General features: G+C 43.8%; 1 non-coding gene across 1 annotated transcript; it reads right to left on the bottom strand.

The window, feature by feature from the left end:
- Positions 1–770: 770 nt before the first annotated feature.
- trnas-gcu (transfer RNA serine (anticodon GCU)) lies at positions 771–852 on the bottom strand. Its single transcript has one exon. It is a non-coding gene; the product is annotated as a tRNA-Ser (tRNA).
- Between the last annotated feature and the right edge of the window lie 12,173 nt (positions 853–13,025).

Raw genomic sequence — 13,025 nt, 5'->3', positions numbered from 1 at the left:
CCAGCCTATCACCCTCACTCTCACCTCCTTCCACCTATCATATTAACAGCGCCCTCCCCCAAATTCCCTCCACTCTACTTTTTTTACCTCAGCCCACTTGGCACGCCAGCCTCATTCCTGAAGAAGGGCTTATGCCTGAAACGTCGATTCTCCTGTTCCTTGGATGCTGCTTGACCTGCTGGGTTTTTCCAGCAACACATTTTCAGCTTCCCACATCTTGTGTTTATCTGTGCCTTATGTGCAGCCTTCATCAATGGCGAGAGCAACGGGCGAGGGAGACACCAATGCGTAAGTCTCTCCGTGCCCATGCACGGCACCAACATCGGCAGTTCTCCACTGTGCATTTACAGGTAGTTCTCGGTGCCCCTACACCCATGCCCTGCCCCTTTTGAAATATCTCCATTGTTTTGTGCTGTCTCTCTGTGCTCTTCTCACCAAGATGAATCACTTCTACTCAACCTGCTCCAGATTTCATCTGACAAAACAGTCATTAAGAATCCCACTGCATCAACATACATTTCGCATCTCTCATTATTTGGTTTTCCTGGATCTCTTTTATACAATAAAAGGTCACAGCAGCTAGACTTGAAAAATAAAATTGCGTTCCTTTTCATTATCCCAATGCGATCTACATTTCAATGCAGTTTAGACAACTGGCTCAAAGTATTCTTTGAGATTTTATAGTAGCGTCGATGCATACAAACTGACATTGGAGTTCCAATTTCAATAAAACAGCTGCGAGCGTACAAAAATAGCAACATTAAAAACAGCGACGAGAGTGGGACTCGAACCCACGTGCGCAGAGCACAATGGATTAGCAGTCCATCGCCTTAACCTCTCGGCCACCTCGTCCCATGTACCCGCGCGCCAATGACCTTATTAATAAGTGAATTGCGTAAATTATGCAGAAGAGCAGATATTTCTCCCTGGTGTTGGTGAAATGATAAATAGGACAGTACGGTTCTAAGACTATGGTCTGACCTCTGGGTTGTGGGGCAAGCGCATTCCCACTGTGACACTCTGCTCACAGTGGTCTGAACAAAAATGAAGAAAAGACTATGTAACAAGGTCTGTTGAATTCTGTGAAGATTTGAAGTCAACGGAATGAAGAACCCGAGAAAGCAGGTGTGTTCTTTCAAGAAAGAGTTGGATAGAGCTCATAAGGATAATGGACTCCAGGGTTATGGGGATAAGGCAAGAACAGGATACTGATTGAGGATGATCAGCCATAATCATAATGAATGGTAGTGCTGGCTCGAAGGGCAGAATGGCCTACTCCTGCACCTATTGCCTATTAAATTGCCTGTGAGGAATTGTTTTCCAGACTGGACGAGAGTGCATAGTGCTCAATGTCATTATTCGGAACACCTTTCTCCTGCTCAGATATTTTTGACACGCACTTGTGTACAGGCCAGACAATTTCAAAATCCTAAATTAGGCTAAACTGACAATTGAATTCAACAATGCAAAAACCTTGATCTGTATCATTTTCCTGTGCCGTGCGACACCAAGTCACTGTATGATCACAGCAACAGAGTGAGCAAGTGTCAGAAGGAAAATGAGTGCAGTGCCAGAACGCATGCTGGGAGCAACAGTTGACACACGGGGAAGTGCATTTCCCACAACAGAAAAAATTCCCAAACAGCAGACTGTGGTGGAAGAATTCAGAGGGGTTTTACACTTTGGAATTTGATGCCAGAGACACAATAGGGATCTGTCATTGAGTCTGCTAAAGATGAAGATTTTAAGATTTCTACAGATGAAAAACAAAATAAAATGTTCATTGGTTAGTGAAGGCAAATGTTGAAATTGTATATTTCAACAATCTACCCATCTTTGCAATGAGTAGCTCACTACTTTCCTCACTCGGGGTCAGAACCACTGGACAAGATGATCGTCTTATCCCCGTTACTAGCCATGGAATCAGAGAAACTCGGTTTCCCAAGCGTTAAGGTACAACCAGGAATGTGGAGGTAAGCATTAATGTGTTGCTCCTGTGCTGCAGGTGACCAGTGCACAGTATCTCTGTTCCAGTATATTGGGCTGTGCTGTCCCGAAGTTTTAAGTTTGAGCCTCACATGGAGCAGCTTCAATTTGTCATCGTGTTGAGGGGTGCGGATAGAAGGTGATATTGAGCAAAGCCAAGTTTATGGGAAAATACCCGAGATTGTGGATTGAGAAACGACCTTTTCTGGATAATGAATCCTTGATCAACAAACATACTGCAAGTATCTAAAACGTGTAGAGACATGTGTGGAGAGAGAGCCAAAGGCGATTTTTCAGTCGGTAGATAACGTTTCCCATGTGCACTGTGTTAAATTCCGGGAAAATAGATGTTGAACTGGTTTCATGCTACACAGTTTGTTACAAACTCACAAAGGTTATTGCAATAATAAAAAAAAATCACATAAGACCGTTTGAATATTGTATTGAATTGAATTTTGTTCTGAGCATATTTCATCTTCAATGGCGTGCTGCAGAGAAGTACAGAGGGTTAACAACACAAAAGGACAGAGTCTTCTTGGTGCATTTCTTGGGTGGAGTTAAGAATGTACGAAATATACATAACATCATGTGAATGTGGTCAAATCTTTAAAGTAGGTGTTGTGTCTCCAAGTGACGATTCAATTCCTACTCATTAGGATATAGCTTCTCTCGGCAGTTATTTTAAGACATCATCTCCATTTGCAGAGTTTCACCTTGAATAATACGCCACACCTTACCAATCCATGAACTTTTTATACTCAATCTTAATCAGTTGTATGTGTTCATGAAATGTCTTTGTGTCTGAAGTCAACCAAATTCGAAATTGTTACGCAACCGCACTGACTTTCTCTCAATGGTAAATTCCCTCCTTGTATGTTTGTTCGTGTATCTTTTAAAACACTGTGAAATCAGCTTCTACGCTTTATTTCTGGAAATATGTTCACGATTTAACTAACTCTATTGAGTGGAAGAAACTCTCATCCAAACGTTTCTTAATCATTCACTGATGGTTTTGAAGCTCTAACTAAAGTTATTGATTCACTCGAAAAGGGTATTTCCCCATTTCGTCATTCAAACCTCGAGTTATGTGAAAATCTCATTCGTTTTCTTCAAACTTGCGTGTTTCTGCTCCAGCAGTTCCAGATCTCGTGAATAAATTCCTTCATTCTTTCTATCATCCCGTTTGTATCCTTTCTGATATTTTTATGTCTCAGTAAACAACGTCACTTCACTTTCTAATATCTTGTTATCCAGGAAACAGCGTCTGTGCCCTTTCTAACCTCTTGACATGTTTTTGGTAAAGAAAGAGGACAAGGATTACACACAATGGTCCCACTGAGGGTGATCTACAGATTCTACAGTTACATTGTGAACTCTTTGCTTTTTAAATATGACGTCACTATGCATAAACTCAAATAAGGTAAATTATTATCTATCCAGTTCATGAACATCGTCTCCGTGGAGACGAAAATTATCTATCACTCCCTTTATTCTTCCACGAAATGTTCAAAAGGTTTGGAAGGCCAACATCTCTAACTCCACGTGCCCTGAGTGAGTCTTAACTATTTCTAAAGGAGACTGAAGTTCAAATACTTAATAGTGTTCTCCAGTCATTCCAGTGCAGATTGGTTCTGGATAGTAAATGCCCAAAGGCCACCGTGGATCTGAAATCAACAGTTTTCACATAGTAATTGTCGTAGCTATTGTGCATCGTATGTCGGTGTTCGTGTTCAATTTGTTCATAATTTCATGGGCTCCTGTAATGAATTCTACTGAATGATTAATTTGTGAATGGAGACATTCCCTTCACCACTCATTCGAAACTCCATGGAACATTGAATAATTTTACTCATATGCTTCCAGAGGACAGTCCTACCATTACTGGTATAAATCAGTGAACATTCCGGACGTATCCTCGAAGGCAAAGATTTCCTTCTCCAGTTTAGCGGATCATTACAGCACTGAATCCCATGTATGCGTTCATTAAAACCAAAACAGTTGCAGCAAGACTTTAAAACAAAGATTTTGCAATCTGCTTGCATTGGTTGTCCCAATCATTACATTCCACATTGTGGTATGTTTGTGGATGAAAGCACTTTCTGAATCTTGAGCAATTACATTTCAATTTTGTCAAAACATTGTCATTCGCTGTTCTCTCTTTCCCTTTCAGTTTCCCGTTTAATATCCCGTATTTTCTCAGTTTATCTTACGTTTTCAACAATTTCAATCAATCTCGCTCCTGATTACCAATCCGAGAGAATGCCACAATTATATGCAGTGCAGCTGTAGGGCGCGGTGAACAAGTGGAAAGGCATTGATCACGTGAACCAAATAAAAGTAGCGGGCTGGTGGAATCTGGCCGTTCCATTGCAGTGATATTGAAAACATTTCACGTAATCTTCAGCCAAATCATATTGGCAGAATATAAGAAAACATAAACGAAAAAATTGCCGGTGTTGCAAATCAAACAAAAACAGACATTGCTGGAAAATTTCAGGACGTCTGGCAGCATCTGTGGAGAGACGGACCCAGTGGATGTGAAACGTTAACTGTGATCCATCTGCACAGATGCTGCCAGCTCACCTGTGATTTTACTGCAATTTCTGATTTTGTTTCAGAGAAGATTTTGTCACAGTTCATGAGAACAGTGTTCTCTAGAATCAAACAGACAGCATGGACCTGATAGTGTGAAATGAGACAGTAATAATGAATGAGTAGAGCGTGTTGTACTGGAAAAGCACAGCAGGTCAGGCAACACCCGAGGAGCAAGAGAATGGACGACTTAGGCATAAGCCATTCATCAGGAATTAGGCTTGTGAGTCGGGCAGAGTGACAAAGCTAAAGCCAGGTGCCAACTTGCAGGCACCTCCTCCTACTGACCCCGATCATGACCTCTCCTCCCATCACCAAACCATCATCTCTCAGACCATCCTCAATTTCATCACCTCTGGACATCGCCCATCCACAACCTCCAACCTCATTGTCCATGAACCGTGCACTACCGGATTCTACCTCCTTCCTACGTTTCAGAAACCTGACTTCCCCAGTCGACCTATTGTCTCAGCCTGCGCCTGTCCCATCCGAATAATCTCTTCATACCTCGTCACAATCCTATCTCCCCAGTCCAGAAAATGTCCATTTATATTCGTGACACCCCTATGCACTTCACCTCCTCCACGAATTTCGTTCCCCTGGCCCCCAACGCGTCATCTTCACCATGGACATCCCGTCCCTGTACAAATTCATCTGCTGTGACAGAAGTCTGCAAGCCTTCCATTTCTTAATCTCACACCATCCCAACCAGTACCTTTCCACGGACATCCTCATCCACCTGACTGAACTAGTCCTCAAAATCAACAATTTATCTTTCCAATTTTCCCACTTCCTCCATCGAAACGGGTAGCCATGGGCATCCGCATAGGACCTAGCTATGCCTGCCTGTTTGTCAGATATGCGAAACTGTCCATCTTTCGCAGTTACACAGGCACCACCCTCCACCTGTTCCTCCGCTTCATTGATGAATGTATTGGCGCCACTTGGTGCTCCAACGAGAAGGTTCAATAACTCACCAACTTTCCCAATACCTTCCACCCCGACCTCAAGTTTATCCGGATAATCTTGGCAACTTCCCTCGCCTTCCTGGACCTCTCCATCACCGTCTCTGCCGACTGACTAATCACAGACATATACTACAAGCCCACCGACTCCCATAGGTATCTAGACGACATCTCCTCCCACGCTATCTCGTGAAAAAACGACATTCCTTATTCCCAAATCCTCTGCATCCACCACATCTGTTCCCAGGATGACCAATTACAACTCAGAAAGACCCAGTTCATCTTCTTCTTCCACGATCACAAATTGCCTTCCCACGTGGTTGACAAAGCCCTCCAATGCATCTCCTCCACTTCACACACCACCGCCCTTGAACCCCACGCCTCTCAACGCAACAAGGACAGAACCTCCTGGTGCTCACCTTCCACCCCACCAACCTCTGCATAAAACGCATCACATTCTGTCACTGATGCCACCTCGAGACAGACACCACCGCCGGAGATATATTGTGCTACCCAGCCCTGCCAGCACTCCAAAAAGACCATTCCCTCCACGACCACCTCTTCAGGTCCACACTTCCCCCCACCAGCCCACAACCCTCTCCTGGTACCTTTCACTGCCACCAAAGGAAGGGTGAAACTAGCACCCACACCACTCCAACCAAGACCCGAAGGGATCATTTCACATCCGTTAGAAATTCACCTGTACAGCTAACAATGTCATCTACTGCACCCATTGCACCCAGTGTGGTCTCCTCTTCATCAGGGAGACAGGACACCTTCTTGCAGATCATTTCAGAGAACATCTCTGGGACACCCGCACCCACCAACTTCATATCCAGTGGCTGAACACTTCAACTCCCTCTCCTACACCGTCAAAGACATGCAGGTACTGGACCTCCTCCAATACCAAACCATTACAACCCAATGCCTGGAGGACGAACGCCACACATTCTGAGTTGGGACCCTAACAGCACACGGGATAAATGTGAATTCGAACAATTTCCTAATTTCCCCTCCCCCAGGCCCAAGCCTTCAACTCGCCACCGCTATCTCGACCCATTCCATCACTGCCACTTCTGACCTATTATCTTCTCCATCCTATTCATTCATCTATTGCTTTCCAGCTATTTCCCCTCAACTCCAGACCACTTCCATTTATCTCCCAGCCCCGACTCACAAGGCTTATTCCTGATGAAGGGCTTAAGCCTGAAACTTGAATTCTCCTGCTCCTCGGATGCTACCTGATCTGCTGTGCTTTTCCAGCATCACACGACCAACTCTGATCTCCAGCATCTGCAGTCTTAACTTTATCCTTGGAATTATCAATGTCATTGGAGTGAAGATATCCCTCGATTGCAGTGATCACAGTGTGACTGAGTTTTCCATTTAATTTGGGTGAGGGCAGGTTGGATCTGAGATGAGCACTTAACACCTAAACAACTGGAATAGTATCAGATAGCGAGGTTAGGGCGGGCTGAAGTGAAGTGGAAAATTCTGTCAGAAGATTGGTCAATACAACTGCCCCACATCACCCAGATTGTAAAAGACACACAGAAGGAGCAAAGCACCTTCAGTGAAGACACAATGACAGGTAAAGTGGAAAGGAGACAATACAACACACTGAGTTGCAGTGGAATTATATATGTGAAAGGATTCGATATATAAGCTACTTTACATATGGACAACCCTCACATTGGAAAAACCAATTTCCTGCAGTGTAACGGCGTCATTTGCCTGTGACATCACAATGCTGAGAGACACTGACATAGTTTCTTCTGTAGCAGCGTGGCCTAGAGAGAGCATGATCGGACCATCAACCAGAATGCAATACTTCAAAGCTCTCCTCTGCGTAGTACAACTTATTTGCTGCTCCTGTTGTCAGATCTCAATCGCTTCACAGTGTGTCTTCTGCTTCCTGCTTCACGGAAACACTTGAAACGTGAACAAATCACTCGTGTTTACACTTTCACCAATCTTTTGCAGCTCCCGAGTTGGCACAGGTACGAGTAACCGATTGGCCTTATCGAGCGCTCTCACACTGGTATGATCTGAATAATAAAGTGCACAGTGTCTGATCTGCAGAATGTCCCCACGCGAGACGGTGTTGTTTATCCCATCCCCGTGGACTGAGCTGTCTCTATTGGCAGAGTATTCAGCCATTTCCCTCCACTTGCAGGCATTCTGAGGGCATGTAAGTGCGGATATACTCTGAAGCTTCCTGTCACGGGCACAGCCAGGTACAAGAGCGCCGCTGGAACTTAGCATCTTTGATTGCGAACTTCCTCCAAATATCATTTATTTGAGAGAGAGAAAGGTGCTGAGCTGGTGGGAAAGCGAGAAATGGGCTGTGGACTCTCTTCCCTCAGTAAAGTTCAAATAAGTGCATTTTTGTGCAACCCATTTGATGTGCAGAATGAATCTTTGCAGAACAATCCTGCAGAAAGGCTTTTGTTTCAGAGGCGTCGGCTTCGTTGCTGCAATCGGGCATCAGTTAACATCTGAGTCCCAACTGTCCCAGATGAAGCGACTCCAAATGAAACCCTCACTCACTGAGAACCATCCCCACAGCCAGGAATTGCGGGGTCTGCAGGCAGTCCAAAGCGGAAGGGAGGATTAAAAACGAGCCATTATTTCTCCCTCAGCCACTCTGTCACAGAGACAGGCAGAGGGACGGCAGAGACGTGGGACGGCAGAGACGTGTGACGTCATTGACGTGCCGACAGAAGCCGTTCATCCCATCGAGTCCCCGGCAAATCTCTATTGCTTGCTTCTCTCTGACGTTATTCATCATCAGTGCTGCTTGTCCTAATATTAGGGAACTGTGTCTGTGTCGAAATGCTGTCTCTGACATACTGATCCACATGTCATTCACGGCTGTTCATTTCACCGGAGGACCCTGCTGTGTGACACAGGTGGGGAATAACTGCAAGGCGTCATGTGCATGGTACACGCCACAACTGATTTTTCTCACCTTCGCCAGTGTATTCCCAGCTCAGGCAAGTGACTTTGCAAATCAGGTCATAACAGACCGACAGAGAACAGCAAAAAAATCTTCCATAACTTCAAACGTGAGTTTCCTCAAACGTATAAATGTGGCAGGTTTATCTATTTCAGATATCATTGAGTGTAAGGACGCAGAAGGCTCATCAATATGTAATGTGAAGAACGGAGCACTGTTATAGCGAAACACTGGCAGTGGCAGTACACATGCTGAAAGCTGGAATTGTCATCGAGCAGAAGATGCTTTCCATTCATTAATTTCTGGATTATGCGCCCACCACGATCCCTCTGGGCCGCTCTGTTATCGCTGACCACAGCAGTTTCCCACAGTCTTCAGGTTTTTGTAGCATGTACTTCGAGGATGACGTCAAAAGATCTTCGCTGTTATTGTGTGATGCACTGTGGTACAGATGTGTCCCGGCTGTGTCAATATAACCACCCTGTAACTTCCCAAATTCTGCTGTTTTAATTGCAATTTCAGTCAGAATCACAAAACGTGTCACATTCCAGACTGAGGCCATGCAGCCCGCCTTCGCTCTGCTGGCTCCAAGCAATGAGGAAATGACTGTGTTTTGATTGTTTGAATATCACATGTACCTAAGTACAGTGGAAAGCGTTGTTTGCGATTGGTAAAGGCGGATCAGAGTAATCAGGGACGTGCAGATCACAGCGTGAGAAGAGCAAAATTTGACCAGACTCAGGAATTCAGGTTACTACGTATAGGACGTGCGCTCAGCAGAATCCACATTGGCAAGGTCAGCAGTATTTAAAGTTAGACAATTCATTTCTCAGAGCAGCAACGGCCGAGAAGAAGCGGTTCTTGAACTTGCCTGCGTATGTTTTCAAGCTTTGGAATCTTTATCTGACCCCGATCTCATCGAAATCATATCTTCTCAGTCAAAAATGAAGTAGAGTGCAAAATTCCAAGGCTCATGAACCCGAGACCTCTCGCACGTATGTCACCTGTCTCAGGCAATATCACACCCGAGACAAATGAGCCTGAACGGCGCCAGATGTGGTAACCATTATTCAGGTGAGTGTTTTTTTGGTTAACTAAGTCAATTTCTGCTGTTTCAGAGTGAAAGAAGCATCGAGTTTTCATCACAGCTCTTTTCCATTCTGACTTGCTTCTCCTAGGAGGCTCTGCTTGCTGCTTTCCCGGAAAATGGCGTTCTTCATTGATAACTGGACGAACTCACCTTCCATTGTCACGCAGTGTTGGTGGAGAGCAGCTTGAACGTGATCTTCATCTCCCTATCAAATACGGGTTTGTGGAGCGGGATAGGGGTCAGCCGGGAGTGCGAAGTATGGAAATTCTGGAAAGGTGAAGAAAAGTGAGATCGCGCATGCACAAGAAATCATCTTCTTTTGGCAACCCTTGTCCAAATAATGCGATCTGAGATAGATAGAAAATGCAGAACTGCGAGGAAAGAGTGAATCTCTCCCCATTATTTGGGAGCAGTGTCTGTGCTTCTCGAAGTCACAGGGAGGCTTCTGCTGTCTGAATCAGAATGGGATATTACTGCAGCGAGTCCCGTCGCACGCAGCTGCTGTGCATACATTTTTCCACGTTGCCTCCAGTTCATATCAAAGATTTCACAGCTCACATCATCCCAGAGTGACAGGGAAGAGAAGGAAGAGATTCAGACCATCATCTTAACACAATCTTGGGATCAATTGGATGTGGGAGAGCGGACAGTCTCGACTTGTTCCAGCATTTACAATCTTTGTTCGTGTGGCAACAAAAGCAGGAACCAGGAACTGTTTATATTGCATCTTAAAACAGGTAATTAAATTTTGAAGAGCATAGACATTTCTCCCTGGTGTTCATGAAATGATCAAGAGCAGAACACGGTTCCCTGAGTATGGTCTGACGTCTGGGTTATGGGCCCAGGGCACTCCCACTGTGATATTCTGTTCACAAGATCTGACCACATGGAAAGAAATGACACAGTGACAAGATCGATTGAATGGGATTCCATGAAAAAAAGAAGCCGATGGAATGAAAAGAGCCATGAGAGCGGGAATGTAACATTATCTGTGAGGAAGTTGTTTCCCAGACTCGAGGAGCGTGCATAGTGCGTTTTCCAGGGGTCAATGTCTGGATAAGTAGACTGAATCAGCATCGGCTGTTATTGTACTGCATCTTTTGTACAATGTTGCAAAAGCACCGGCCTTTTGTATAGAGGGGACAACTTCAAAATCCTCAATGATGCAAAGCACACAAATGAGGTGAACAACAAAGCAACCACAGAAACTCGTTTTACGTCATGGGGTAAACGCCCCTGCTCAATTTTCACTCAAATTCGCTCTCTTTCAAAGTCCTGAGCCTGAGATTCAAACAGTGAATGGTGTATGTTAATAAAAACTGCTCGGATCTCACAACTTCAGTATTTAATACGCCCCTACATGTATGTCTGACAACAGTAATTGGTCACTCACTGTGTTACTTCAGCACACGTAGAGAAGAAATAAATATAAGAACTACAGACACGTATGTGACTGGGATTTGACCCGATGCTGCTGCAGCCAATCGATTCAGCTGTAATTAAAATTGCATCCACCTTTCCCGTGTCGGTAGTAAGATTGCACAGCTTAGTGGTGAGTTTTCATGCGTTGAATTGGACCCAGCATTCTTTCTCGTGTTGAAATTTACTGAGATATAAAGGCATGGTGAAAGAGATGGTAGAGTTTACTAGAATATAATGACGTTAGGAAGGACACGGTCAGATTTCACTTGATACAAAGTCGATAGAAAGGACAGACATGACGCTTACTTTGAGATAACACCACTAGAAAAGGAAATAGCAGATTTAACGGGACGGTGAGATAGATAAAGAATCATGCGGGAGAAACCAGGAAAGAATTATCAGTGTCTGAAGGGAGGTTATCCAGCTGATGTGACGTTGGTAAGACGAAATCTGAGGGGAATTCCTTCGTTTAGGTGAGTGGAAACTAAAGCTTGAAGGTACAAAACCAACGGGGAATGATGTAGACGTTTGGAGCGGATTTTTTTATTCTGAGAATTATTGAAATCGAAGATGAATTTTCAGAAATAAAAACATTTTAGGTGCTGATTCCATTATATATCAAATGTCGTGTGCAGACACACAGGGACTGAATTTAACAGCGAGAGAGATTCTGGGCTGCCTGGATGGCGAGGCAAAAGGTACATACTCTCGAAGTGGATAACATTCTTCGGAAAGAAATTGCATAATACCTGCATTTGAAAATGCCAAGTATAAGAAGAACTGTTGGCGTTGATAGGTGTTGCAGCTTATTCTACATGAAATATTTTATAATTTGTAAATACACTGAGCTGTTTGGTTTAGTTCTGCATTGAATGGAAGTCGGTTAGCTCAGTCCGCTGACTAACTAGTTAAGAGAAAAGTGAGACCAACAGCATGGGATTAATTCTCTCACTGTCTCAGTTTTGCATAAGGATCATCACCTAACCCACTCATCAGATCTGTTATACTATGGTGCCTCTAGTGAGTAAGATTTGGCCTGTAGATGTAAAACATCATTATCATTGCCATCTGTTGCCTTGAACTTTTGGTCACAATCACTCGAAAGGAGAGTGAGCCCATTTAATTCTCACTGATCTTCGCTTGAAAAATCCTGTGACAAGTCTCGACCTTATCACAGTTTGCACCCTCTGCTCCTCCCAACAGCAAAACTACTTGGTATGCCTTTGCCAGATTTACTGACAACATTCAAACTCCGCAAAGAGATAAATACAATACTTTCGATTGGATAATGAGCTGTGCATGTTTGCAGGAAATGGAATGATATGAAATGAGTTAAACAGACTTTCGCAGAGTGTAATCCAGTGCAGACTGAGCGATTTGAGAAAGGTCATTAAGCTAAAATTTCACTTCTGTTCCGCTATACATAGATGGATATTCACCTGGGGAATATTTGCAGCTTTTCAGATAATACTTGACAGAAATGTGAAACTGGAGTTTTCAAATAAATGCTACTTTACTCAACATTGATTTCAACTGCGTTTTAGTTTGATGCGCTAATCATCCCTTGTCAATGTCAATAACAGCATATTCAGATAAGCATTGAACTTACAAACGTGGCATTTTACGCGCCTTTAAGTAGCAGGCGATAAACAATTGCGCGACTGAAGCTGCAGACAGCAAGCTGGTCACATGTCCTACTCATACCTCAGGAACTTTAACTCAACTGCTCTACTTTTGTTGTGGTTCGGAAATTAAAGCTAACGCAGACGAGATGAAACTGACATGGACCTGTGATTATTGAAGCATTAGGTTCAGGAAAGGGACTCATAAAATATGCAAAATAGACTTCATTGAAAAATGGGTTTTCCATTGGTTCCTGCGTTGTTTACAGACAATGTTACATTGCCGCTGTCGACAGACCTTTCCTTCGATCGGCTTCAATTCGAAGCAATAAAAATTCGCAACTTCCTTCTGAAAGTTCATACTGGTAACATGATACAGACTGCATTCA

Source organism: Chiloscyllium plagiosum, unplaced genomic scaffold (genome assembly GCF_037043375.1).
Source record: "Chiloscyllium plagiosum isolate Xiang-an unplaced genomic scaffold, Cpla_swu_hap1 HiC_scaffold_33, whole genome shotgun sequence".
Lineage (NCBI taxonomy): Eukaryota > Metazoa > Chordata > Chondrichthyes > Orectolobiformes > Hemiscylliidae > Chiloscyllium > Chiloscyllium plagiosum.
The sequence above is the reverse complement of the archived record's forward strand: the minus strand, read 5'-3'. Positions and strand labels throughout refer to the sequence as shown.